Raw genomic sequence first — 14,045 nt, forward strand, 5'->3', positions numbered from 1 at the left:
ATCAAGAGGTCACTGGAGGTATCTCTTCCTCCTCTTCCATGTATGAGATCTATACGGCATTATTAGTCCTGGCTGGGGAGCGCTTCTGAAAGCAGAGTGGAGATTCAGAGACAAGATCTCGTAAGATAGATCATCTCTTCCTCATCCCAAATCGGGTTGTGCAGTGAAGATTAACTCACCCGTGTGTAACCATTATAATCCAAATCTGGAGAGTGTCAGGCCCATGCATGCTTGCAATCCTGTCCATAAATGTGTGTTTAACTTCAAGTCTGGCTGACCAGGGCTATGTATCTGTGAGGATAACTTGTGTACACGTCTTCCTTGCCTGGACAGCCTTTCACTTCTACTGAGCAGGGATTAGTGCTGCCACCCTTGTTATCCTGTTGTTTTCTCTTTCTGATGCCTTTTGGCCAGTGTCAAATTCCAAGTAGAAAACCCCAACTTCCAGTAGGCTGGTGTGACAGTGCTGAGGAAGCGATGCACCACAAGTGATGTCTGGTGCTCTGCTCTGCTTTCCCTGGTGACTGCAAGTAATGCAGAGGAATCTGGAGCTCAGCATGTTGTCTCTGAGCCAAGAGTCATCGACCACTGCCTGAGGAGACAAGGAGCAGATGTAGGGTGCCTACTCGTCAGTGAATAACCAACCTTATGTTGTACAGTAACCACTCTACTTGCTCAATTCCAGTAAAAAATATTTTTAAAAGAAGTTAGAAGACAAGCAATAGCAACAATTCTCCCATCTCCCCTTTTCCAGAGGTGTCAGCATGCTGCAGCTCTAAACACATATGGTATCAAACAGTACCAAATCATCAGCTGCTGATGCTTGTATAGCCTTTGCAATACCAATGCACTGCTTTGCAGTGTGCTAGACACATGACCCTGTGCTAGACACATGACTCTCTCCTAGCCCTTTCCCAGTTCTGTCTTACAGCACTGAGTCTGTAACGTACGTGCAGGACTGCCCTCTGCCTCACCAGCATAATGGGGATGGGTTGGAAGTGGGTACTTCCCTGTTCACTACTTTGTTTTTCCTTCACTCTCCAGGAGGGTGTCATGCGGTCTGGGATGAGTCTTGATGGGGACAAGGGCATAGGGACAGAGGGACTGATATGAGTGAGGTGGACATCATTCCAGAAGAAGGAGAAATGCAGGAAGCTGGGCTGTAAAACTAGAGTTCAATAGGCTATGGACTGAGAGAAGAAAGAGGTATGGGGAGCAAAGGGAAGGAGAGAAGAAAAAGAGAAAGTGCTGGAGGCACAGATCTCAAGGTGCTGCTTTCCTGCGGTCCCTGCCATGGAGTGAAGTCTGCCAGGAAAGTCATATTGTCTGTGAAACAGAGGTGTTAATGAGGAGAAACCAAACCCCTGTTCTCACCAACAACCACCTGCAACATGGCATTTGGTAGTATCAGTATCATGAAAAATTAAAATGGCAATTTGTATGCCAACCAAGTAGGTTGTCAGCAGATTAGTACATCCTGAGCAGAGGAAGAAGCAAAAGAACAATCAGCATCACAGAAGAAATATTTAATATTTAGTCTGGCTAGTGCTAGAGAATATCAAAGTTCTAAGAGCTGCATTAACAACAACAACAAAGAAGTCGAATACTCCCCTGGTGTTAATGTGCTGCAGTCCAGTGAGCAGTTCCGGTCAATGAAAGCAGCCTTTTAAAATAGCACAGCCCAATTCCTCTCTTTTCTTCCGTGTACTCTACAGGGATTCATGCCAGCAACTGAACTGCTGCTTTTGGGTCCCAGAAAAATACTGGGTTTTGTTGTTGGCTTTTTTTTTTTTTCTTTTTTTTTTTTTTTTTTTTTTCCGTTATTAAGAAGTATCCAGAATGTAGCAGAGAAAAATAAATATTCTTTATTTAAACCTCTTGTAAATCCAGTTAATTATTTTGGAATGTATTTTTCACCAGGTCTTTTTCAACAGTGGTTCTGCTGTACAGCATAATCCCATAGATTTTGGGAGTGTAGATTATGGAAGAACAAGATGATCCAGCCTCACCCCCATTTCCCATTCTGGCATGCAAACATTTATGCCAGTGTTTGGAAAATGCAGCCTACTGAGTTCCAGATTTGGAAATTCAGCACTGACATAGTTTAAACCATATATAACCCCATGTGATAGGTATGCTGCCTACTCTTTGCACATTCTGTATATTTTCTTTGGGTAAGTGCTACGCACTGACTTTAATAAATATCCTGTATGCATAACATCCTCTTTCCCTCTTTGTAGCAAGGCACTGTGGAGGGTGTGCTTCCAAAACAGGCCGACGAATTTGGAGGCCACAGCAAGAAGGAATAACTGATGCCACAAAGTAATTTACAGACAAGTTAAGTGAGAAGACAGCAGTGCCACTGACATAAGCCGTTCTGCAGTCTCCTTGCCCCAGGGTTGTTTCCCTCCACACTCTGTGCCATTTCATCCTTTGTGCCACCATGGGGCTTCAAGCGGAAGATCATGTCCAGGAGAAAACCTATGCATGGAAAAAGGCCTTGGCTGGCTTTAATATGGTCTACTGCATGAACACACACCTTCTGATGCCAGAACAAGAGAAAGGACAGCATCCAGTCAGAAAAAAATCACGGCAGAGAGAGAATTGGACTGCTTCTTTTGGCTTCAGTACCTGACTCAAGTGTTTGTGGAACCAAAGCCTTCCAGTGCCAGGTCTGGATCTCTTGAATTAACATCGTTAAACCATGAATAAAATCTTATTTTGGCAGATAATTTTCTCTGGTCTACAGTAAACAGCATCCATTGCTTATTCAGTCAGGTTCCTGGAATACAGGCAATAAATATGCCTCTTTTATATTGTTTTTTTGTGGGAGTTTGGATAATAACACTGAATAGAAGCTGGTCTTTACCAGTCTAAGTCAGGGTGCCCTCAATTTTCTCACATTCTAAAGAAAGATATTGCAGACTGACATGTACGCTTCAGCACAATTTTGGGGACCTTTCTGTCCATGTGAATTGACAGAGCTGTGCAGGGGCAACTGCATGGGGCTGTGTCCCTTCCTACGTGGCCAGGAAGGCTCTGCTCAGTTTAGGAGTGGTTCTTACCATGTTTTTCCACTCCACAAGTGCAATTAGGATTGGTGTAAGGGTCTGCAGCACCAGACGATTTGTCAGGTTGCACAACGTGTCTGCATGTGAAGCAACCATGAGGCAAGGTCCAGGATGGCCACAGTGCAGTGAAAATATTCTCAGCTCCACAGAGAAAAGAAAGCCTTCCAAATGTTACACAATCGCTCAGTCAGAAATCCCAAATAATTAAAGAAATAACCCAGATGCCCTACACAGAAGGAAGGACCGTGTGTTTTAGGGGCTGGGTTTAAGAGCTTTAAAAAGTAACAGAAAATGGAGTCCCTGTTTCAAAGAGCCCACATAGGGTGAGTGCCACAGGGCCCCAGACAGACAGACAGACAGGCCAGACAGAGGGATCTGTGCTGAGCGAAAGGGCCCAGGCACCCCCAGTACATTGTGAGTCCACGTGAAAGCTTTGGTCAGTAAAATAAATTCATGGATATCTCAGGATGGAGGAAAACTCCTCTAATGATAACGTAAACCCGCATCCGGAGGATGAAAACACAAATTCTCTTACAAACCACACCAGCCAGAGTCAGGGTCGTGAAACACTGAGAATATAGGTGTGCCACACAAACTTAGGCAGCAAAGTACTTTAACATCCTCAAAGCTTCTGCCAGTCCTCTAAAAACCTCTTTCCACTCTTGCGTAGAGCCACACATTCCCCCTTCCTTCCCCCCAGCCTTTTCTTTCACTATGTTTCTGTTTGGAAACATCTCCTTTGGTTGTCAGAGCGTTGCTTTCATTTGCAGCTTTACTTTGTTTCACAAAATCGTTCAATAATTTTTCTTGATCCAAAGACAATTGTTTGAAAGCATTTCAGCAAAGCCTGCAGGAAGACAGACCTCTATTTATTCTTGTGATTCGCTTTCTCTATCATTTTCCTCACTCTTTTCCTTGAATCTGCTGACGACCACTAATTTGTGCATTTAGAATCCAAGGGAAAGCCCACTTTTATATTTTCAGAAAAAGACGGTGTTATTTTCTATCCTCTGCAAGATGCCACATATGCAATTTGCTTCCTGCCTCGAGCTCTGAAATCACCACAACAATGCCTTCTGCCATCAAGGTCTCAGGGCCTCCTCTACAGCAAAACACTTGAACAAACACTTCAAGTTGAGCCCCTGCATATCCTTATTGAACATGGAGAAGGCCTGGGAGTATAGCTTGAAATGTCCAGATTTATTTATTTATTTATTTATTTATTTGTATGAGGATTCTGAAGATTTGCATTTCAGAATGGAACTGATGACATTTTTTACACAGAAAGTTGCTTTTAACTTGAAGTGGCTGTTCAGCTGATAGCAAAAATTTCACATCGTTCAATACTCCACAAGAGGAAAAACAATGCACTCCTCAAAGCCAAGCTTCCAACTGGAAATCATTTACTTTTTTTTTTCATTCTTACAAAACATGAAAAATTATGAAAATTGCAAGACCATTATCCCTAGGTCTACACTGAAAAAAAAAAAAAATGACATGAAAACAAAAGGATAAGAAATCTCTTGTTTGTTTTTCCTGCTCTGCAGAAGAAATGTCTGGAGATAGGATATGGTCACTTGTGAGGCAGAGCCTGATTCCCCACGGTCAGAGAGGTCAAGTTAGGTGTTCCTAAACTTTCAGGCTTCTTCAGACTGTTCTCTTCTCCGGAAGGATAATTTGTAATGCTGGTTTCTGTAGCTGTAAATAAGCTTTAAAGTACTGGCAAATTGCCCCAGCAATCTGTTCCTTTTACCTTAGCACAGCCAGAAACATCTCAGGGATTGTATTGGTGCCTGGAGACCTCTCCAGGATCACTGTGTGGGCACAGTACCACAAAACCAGCAAAGATGCCCCAGGGCTGAACTGCTGAGTGAAAATTGCAAATATTTGCATCAGACAGATGCACTTAGGATAGTAACCCGTTTCTAACCTGGGGAATTCTGCAGGAAGTCTTCACCTCAGTAGTCTGAAAGATCAGGCTCGGTGTCATTCAGATTAAGATGTAACTGTGCTGTTATCTTGGATGGAGTGTGGGATTTATGTAAACATCTTCCCCTTACTGAGCATCAGTCGATTCAAACAACTTCTATAAGTGGTTTCTATGCTAAAGAGGACTGTGTTTACATCTTGAGCAGCTGTTGCTGTTTTTTGGTTCTGTGCGAAAAAAAATAAATAAATAAAACAAAAACCTCTTTAACTTCACATTTATTGCCTGTTTCCATTCCTCTTGGACACAGTGGCTGCTTTGTTCCTCTGGCAGCAAAAAAAAAAAAAAAAAAAAAAAAAAAAAAAAAAAAAAAGAAAAAAAGAAAAAAAAAACCCAAAAAAACAGCAGAGGCAATTTGGCCAGGAAGGAATATTCCCACCCCACGGTATCCCCAAGTTTCATGAAGTGCTGTTGTGATTCCCCTGCCAGCCCCTTTCCAGAGATGAAAAAGGAAAGAAAAGACATAGAAAGAAGGAAGGGAAAGGGCTTTTTTTTTTTTTTTTTTTTTTTTCCTACTGCAAATGCATAGAGACATCTTCTGCTGATGTCATCGCAGCTCATTTTGTGCCCCTCTGTGATACGGGGAAGGATCTGGCAACTTGGGACAGCAGGGCTCTGCCCTGATCATTGCTCTGTTGACAGCAAATGCTCAGCAGCTGTCACACCTGTGTCAGACACCTCCAGTGAGACACCCTGGGGAGTGCCTTCAAGACCTAGGGCTGGGAGTTCCTTTAGGTTGTTTGAAGCCGACTTCCAGCCACCCTAATCACTGCTCCGAGGTTTCCTGAGAGAAGGTCACAGTCCATATTTCTGCCTTAAGAACGAAACATTAAGACCTGCTCTTCAGTGTTTATTCTTTGCAGATACAAGCTTAAAAAAACACCCTGTGCAATTCCACTTGCAACCTGAGTATTTTAAACAGATGGAAGCACAAGGAAGAACGTAGCTCTTTATATCTTATTCACTCTGCAATTCACATATCCCTGACAAGAATTTTTTTTTTTTTTTAATTTGGGATCTATGCATCAACAAATCTTACCATGTTAATCTGTTTCAAGTAAAGTTTGATGAAAGCCACCTTCGATTTATTTTTTTGCTTGCATTAAATGTCTTTTTGAACTCTAATGTGGGTGGCTGACCTTTAGAATAAGAAGCTATACTGGTGCAATGCAGCAAGAATCACTGAACAGGAGCACTGACAGTGGAATGAGAAGTGACTGGCAGGGCTGAGGCACACCCGTGACATTAATGCTGCCAGGGGAACTTGGTGCTCACATGTTTGTTGTTGGTGGGAGTGTTTTCCCTATAATCTCACTTTTGCAAATTAGCTAGGGAGATTTACATCCACAAGTCTGGCACCTTGCATGATGTTTAGAGGAACTCTGGTTCCTTTTCCCTGGAATGCAAGATCAAGAGAGGGCTTATGCATTAAAAATGATAAACTAAATCAAACAGCAGTGGCTTATTCTTTAAAGTAAACAGAGCAAAGGCTCGGTGTCAGCCACAGCTGCAGTCAGGTGCATGCTGACAAAGGAAAGAGAATGAAAAAAATGTTTTCCTAACAGAGGAAGTTATTGGAGTTTGTTTACATTTTCCAGAGAGGAAAATAATCTTTTTTAAGAAAGCAGATTGATCTTTTACATTTTAACACCACCATCAACCCAGCAGAAGGCAGACTTGTTTGCAGTGAAACCACTGAACTTTATCCGGCTTATGGCTCTGTTTGGAAAAGTGCTGAGCAACTCAGATTCAAAGAGGTCGCCAGAAAACTAGGTGATGCTCTTGGAATCGAGCACAAAGTCGGGATGAGGCAATGGTTAAGGCAGTGACTCTCAGATTTACCATTAATAAGCTGCGGGCAAGGAACTCTAGACCCAGGAGGAACTCAGACAACAGGTAATGCTACTTTGCACAGTCATACCAAAGGACACAACACAGTGTCCCTACTGCTGTTTACCTTATTTCTTGGGGGAAAAAAAAAAAAAGCTTCACTTTTGTTTCCCAGGCTGCTTAGATTCTATCATCTATTCTCAGTTTCTTAACCTCTTGCTAAATTAGTATGTGCTTGATTATTGTTAGTTCTATCAGGGGTTAACTGCAATGGAACATAGTACCAAAATAGAGTACACCAATGAAAAACAAAGAAGAATCGGGAAGAACTATATTTTCTTATAATGACAGGTATGCATCAGAGAGGATTTTTAGTACCTTATCAATGATAACATGGTATCGTCAGTAAGAAGTCAGTGATTTCAAGCTTTTTATTCCTTTTTCTCATGCAAAACTGTTACTATTGTAAAGACCCTGATCTACCCTTATTTTTAATTATGTTAACAATGCAAAGGAGACAAAACTGCCTGAACAGCAGCACTGCAGTGACTTTTGGCAACAGCATTCTGCTACATACTCTTGCTCTGGAGCCACATCCAAGAGGTATTGCTGGGTTCAATGAAGATTAGGAGGAGTGGAACGCAATGCAGGCTGTGTGCTGGAAAGTTCTGGAAGGAGGTCCCTGAAGGATGGCTCAGTGCGACAATGTAGACTTCCAAATAGATTTAAAGATTACCTCAGTCAATGGACGTGTTCTTAGCTGCTTAGTATCCAACAGTCCGAAGTCCAGTCTGAAATGCAGCCCCTTTTCTCTACCTGCTAGGGTGCAGCACTGCCAGCTCTGGGATCATGCTTTCATCACGTCCATGAAAACAACATCACACAGAGGGGATATGCTGAGTATCAACAACCCATTTCTGTCCTCATAACAAGGAATATGTCTGCATGTGGGTATTTTTTATTGGTTGCAGTGGTTATATTTTTATTAGCGCTGCTGCTTTTTAACAGTAATGGCAAGATTTTATAACTCATCTGAGCCAGATCAGTAACCGCTGCCCCTGAAGAGCAGACCTTACTTTACCCTTTTCCTTCCCTACTTCCATCTTCTTCTGCCCCCACTCATTCTCCTTACTTTTCATTTCTTTTCCCACTCATGTCCCCAGAACCATACCCCTAGAACTTCATCCCAGTAATGTTTTTCCCACCGGCAAAGCCAGTCTGAGAGGTTCTTCCTTTCCTTATTCCTTTACCTGTTCCCACTCCCTGCTATGTTTCTCCTATTTCTTTTCCAGATGTACTTACACAACCATTTGTACAGTTATGTTGCCAACCACATTGTTGAAATCATCCAAATCCCACTTTAGAAGTAGTTTGTTGTTGTTGTTTGTTTTTAATCTCTCTATATCCTTCTGGATGGTTGGGATCAGAGCACAGCCCAACCCAGCTCTGCACCCCCTCCAGACAGCACAGCCAAGGGCACTGAACTGTGGTGGTGAGCCAGCTGAGTTTGCAAAGAAGGGAGCCACGCATGCCAGTACAGGGTGCCAATGAGGTCTTTTGCCTAAAGAAGCTGTGGTACCCCATCTCTGGAGGTGTTCAAGGCCAGATTGGATGGGGCCATGGGCAGCCTGAGCTGGTGGGGGGCAGCCCTGCCCACAGTGGGTGGGTTGGAGCTTAATGACCTTTAAGTTCCTTTCCAACCAAAGACATTCTGTGATCCTATGACTCTTTCACACAGCTTTGCCATTAGAGATGAATGTCTTAAGTTAGTTTCTAGGCTTCAGTGAATGCAAAATTATCATTTCCAGCAACAGATGAACTAGAAATTCAAACCACTGTAAGCAGGAGTCTCTACACTGACAAACAAAAGGCTAAGAGCTTCAAGGTGGCAGCTCTGTTTTCCGCTTTGATCGTAGAAATTGAGTATTGGTGCCAGTTGGGAAGCAGAAGGCTTTTCCTGGGATCAACAAAGAAGCAATTTTGTAGGAACTTGTGGGTCTTATTGTTAGACCTCACTGATCTGTGCTATATCTATTACCTGTAGATATAATGAAGAACATTTTCTAGGTTTGAAATGAAAAAGTGTTCATCATCATAGCCATGGCTGCTTGGTATCAGTCCCTGTTAAATACAGTATGATATTCTTCAAAGTCCAGACTTCAGAAACCTTCAAACCTACAACCTTTTACAATCTGTTCTTTGTCTAGTGTTATGTGCACCCTCAATCAACAGCACATAAAGAGCTCCATCATGCTGTAATTTATGTGCTTGTGTAAACTACAACTGCCAGTTTAGATGTTTGTATGAGATACAGATTTTTGTTTGTGAAGAATATATACACTGAGAGCTGAATTCTTTGAGCACCCGGCAGAAGGGAACATTGTCTCCTCAGTGGGTTAATGACTTGTTTATACTGAACATAGAAATAGTTCTCAGCAAGTTTCTGCTCATCAGGTGATGACTCCACCTTGCTACCTGAAAGCAGCATTAGTAAGTCTCAAGTCAAAAGCTGGAGAAAGCCAGTAACACTTCAGGAGAAGTGTCAAAATTTAATTAATTAAATTGCAGAGCACAGGTATCTGTGATGTGGGTAAAGGCTTGGGTCTGAATATTCCTTCAATGATAATCTGAGCACACTTTCTTTGCCTTCAGCAAGATTTACTTCTGAGAGTGGAAGATAGAGTTTTACCCTAAGAGTGAGAATTACTATGTATGGGATCATCCTGACAGTATTTGAGGTGAAGATGTAAATTTATGTCTCAGAGTTGAGCTAAAGTACATGTGTACATACTTATATATAATCATCGTTCTCCTCTATTACATTAAACTTGAATTTAAACCAGGTACTCAGTTTGTAAACCACAGTAAATAACTATTTTTCATAACTGTGTCTGTATCAACTTCTGTACCTATTTCCTATTATCTCTCTTGTGTTCAAAGCAATCTGAGGGTAACTCAAACACCAACGCATTTGTTCTTCTGCATGTGGTGACTGTTAAATTTTGGGCTGTTAATTAGATGTTTCAAAGGACCAGTTTTAGAGGAAAAATATCATAGTAAGAGAATATTACTTCAAATCTCAAACACGTGACTAGGTCAGCAAGTAAAAAGTATAGCAGACTAGCTGTTATTATCATATAGAACAATAACAAAAGGAAGAATGTTTATTCTAGAAATTGCTGCTGTTGTATGACATTTAGGATGAATGCTGCCTAGCTTAACCTCAGTTCAGAGTCAAAGTTTCAAGAAGGTTTTAGGGTATTTGCTAGTGGGAATCTAAAGAGGAATATGTGTTCAGTGTCAGAGGGAACAGAGCTCTTGTTTACAATCAGATCTGCTTTCTGACCTTCATTCACTAAAAGCCCCCACTCATCCTTAAAATTCTGAATGTTCTCACTACCAATGCGTTTCAGACATCTTATTTCTTATTGCCATGACTAAAGCTCAGCTAGGCACACTGTTTACAATTGCTACTCATGGTTTGCTAAGCTGCTGCTGATACTGTTATCTCAAATTGTTTCTAATGATATCTTACTCTACTCAATGAGGTCTATTAACAGAGTTAAGATTAAATTTTTGATCTGTACCTGAACTTTAGCAAAATCCTTTTGGAAAGCTTCTGTGGAGTTCAGTATTTTCTTTGTTCGTTAGAACAAGTCTGTCTAGCTCTTTCTTATATAAACCAAGAGCTTCCAAGGAGTCGTAGTAGAGTTTGTCATTTTTATGAATAAAAATCATAGTAGTGACATTAGAAAGGATAAAAAAGATCAAAGGCATGTGCCTTAGTGCTTTAGTATCCCCGTAATCTAGGTAGAATTCAGGCAAGAAAGTGTCTGCAAGGTTATTTCGTCTGCCTAAGAAGTTCTTGGAAGAATTTTTCTTGCTATTTCCAAAGATGTGCATGGTCTGCTGCTTTGAACTACTGCAGGCATTGTTGGCCTATGAAGACTTATTTTTCAAGCACCAAGAAACATGCAAGTCATCAGCAAAAGCTGGAAAAGATATAGAATATGTCCTATCAAAACTTCAAAGTAAAGAGAGAGAAAAAAAGAAGCAGCTATGACCATGTAGTTCACAGAAGATTTATTTTTCTAATGCTACTGATTTGACAAGGAGAGCGCTCTGATGTTTGCAGTGATGGGAAATAGAATAAAACACCAACGCTGTCAGCACTGACAGATTTATGTGTTTAAACACAATATTACTTTATGCAGAGATGTAACAGAATCAGCTTTTTGCCATAAGACAAGTAGGATGTTAAGCATGTGGGGGCACGTGGATATCACCTAGTTACTTTGGGTGACAGCTAGCTTACTATAGGACTGTAGAGAGATTTGTATCTGGAGGTAACTGTGTAGATGAAGAAGGGCTAGAGAGCCATTCCAGTTGTGAGAGGGAGAGAAGTTTTGCTGTGTTTTGTAGATGATGAATGAAAACAAGTTCTAACACTGCTTTCTGGTTCATTTCTGCTTAAAACTTCCTTTATAAATTTAATAAAGGAATTATTATAAATATATATAATTATATATCTTATAAATTATAAATTATTATAAATATTATATGTTTATTATATATTATATATTATAAATTTATTTTATTATTATTGTAAATTATTATAATTATTATAATAAAGATTATAAATATTCCGTGTTAGATACCCTTTTTTAAGATAAATCTTTGGTGTTTATGGATATAAATCCCCAGATGAGAGAGAACTCGAAAAAAAATGACAAATAGGTATAAGAACAAACACTGCGAAAATAAGAGCACATAAAGATATGAGAGGAGGAACACAGAAAATTATACTTTGGCCATCTTGAAAGAGATCAGGAGTTCAGGAGAGAGTTCAGGAGTTAGCAAGAAATTACAGTGTTACCATGAAGTTTTTTTAAGCCAGTCAAAAAAAGTCACGGATTTTGAAACCAGGTTTTATATGGTTTTGAATTAACAGCTACAGAATCCTACTGACTGAGTCCAGGTAAGTAAACAGTGAATGAAATCAATCCATCACACTTCTCCTTTAATTAAGATGCATTATTTTCTTTGCTTGCATGATATACTTCACCTTTTTTTTTTTTTTTTTCTTTTTTTTTTTCTCCCCCCAGGATCTGTAGGCTGTATTTAAAACAGTTTTCTGTCTTTTTCTATAACTTTGTCCTTTTTTCTTTTCCCATAATTTACAATCGACCCTGACTTCAGTTCCAAGAACAATTGGGACTGTTTTATGAAATCAATAGGAAAGTTTGACTGCTTGTTACTCTTTGCCAGGGCTGCTTTCTTACCTTGTTCCTAACTGTGCTGATGTTCGATGTTTTTTTTGTTGTTTTTTTTTTTTAAATAGCAAACTAATAACCAGCAATGTAAATTGTCTCATCAGTTCCTTTTCCACTCGGTCCAAGGAAAATTCAGATAGAAGCACTTAAGACAATTGCTTGTCTAAAAGAACTTTCATTACTCCTGGATCGAGGAGGATGGATGGAAGAAATGAATGTAGGAGATTTTCCTTCTTTGGAAGTTTTGTTCCTCTCTCTGAAACACAAGTCATATCCTGATAAGGAAGACAAGCTTTACTGCTGCTTTATGGAGGACTCATTTCCACACGTACAGAGCATCTCCTCTCCTCTGATGGATGAAGAAATGTATCAGATATGCCTGATTTGAAATCTCATCACGACTCTGGCAGTCACTACAAGAATGTTACTTCTGGTGTTCATCACCTTACAAAGTGGAGTTAACAGATAGTAACAATAAGATAAAAAGAAATGTTGGCCCTTTAAAGAATAAGGGAATTTTGCTACTGATTTGACTGGAGTCAGGGTTTCAGCTTGTGTATTTAACCTACTGAATGCCCTAAACTGCACTGTAGAGCAGGTGCTTTCCTGTCTCTCGAGTGGCTAATGTCCTCAGATTTTACAGATCCCTGCAAGACTTTAGTTCCTGATCCCTGCTTGTCACATGTTCTATAAGCTACTCTCCTTGAAAACTGCTTTGAAAATAGGTGTACTCTGCACACAGGTGTTGGATTGATGCAGAGCCTGAGCTGGTCATCTGGTCCTGTTGTGGTAGGGGCTGTTTATTTATTACTGATTAAATCAAGCATCAGGCTTGACAGCAAAGTCTACTTATCACTTGAGCCTCCAGAAAAAGAAACTGGAATTTAATTTTATTACAAGTTTGCCTTAGAATCATTTCATTCAGATTCATGACCCTGCACTCACGTATAAGATATTCAAAAGATTAATCTTATTTTAAATGACAGGTGAAAGTCTTCGGATGAGGCATATGGTACATATCTATCTGTGCAGCAAGTCTCCAAATGGATTATTCCTAGATAATTAACAGATTTCAAAGTACTGACTCAGTGATAATAATTCATTCCAGAGTTCAGATACATACTTGATTGACTTTAATTTAAATATGTTAAAGTAATAATAATAATAATAAATTCTGTAACTCAGGCATTGTAAGAGCTTAAAAGCAAATGTCAGTTTGTGCTGCGCCTCCCAGCAGATTAGTTTTCTAATATATCTGTTTTCTAATGAAACTGCAGTGGCGAAGCTGTAATTTGGGTTTTGTGCCAAATGTTCTTACTCCTATTTACATCAAAAGCTTCAGCTGAAACTGACACGTATTAGAAATTTTCAAAACACATGCCAGATTTATACAGCACACAGAGAGAATGAGACATTTTTAATTCAAGATGGAGATTTCCGCTCATCAGAAGTCCATCTCAGTCCTTTCATCCCAATGAGCTTCTTTTAATAAATACCAATAACTGTACAAATTATTTAATACATATTTTGCCATCTTGTGCCGTGTATTTTATTCAACAGAAAAGCAAGATATGGTACTGGAGCACATCCTTCTAGTGGCAGTAATGTGGAGGTCTGCTCTGTGCCACTGACTGATGCTGAACATGGTGTGGATGCAGACTGCAGGCAGTGCTCCTGGAGGTGTTCATGGAATCATAGAATGGCCTGGGTTGAAAAGAACCACAATGATCATCTAGTTTCAACACTGCTCCTCTAACATTTCTCCCTTTGAATGCCAGGATACACCTTTGAATGAAACAGCAAGCTTCTCTGTTACTGCTGCCCTACTTTATTCCTTACCATTCCTTTTACCCTACACCCACTCCTACTTGCTAGTTCAGAGCA

Source organism: Lagopus leucura, unplaced genomic scaffold (assembly GCF_019238085.1).
Source record: "Lagopus leucura isolate 7727_CA_CO unplaced genomic scaffold, USGS_WTPT01 Super-Scaffold_100001, whole genome shotgun sequence".
NCBI lineage: Eukaryota > Metazoa > Chordata > Aves > Galliformes > Phasianidae > Lagopus > Lagopus leucura.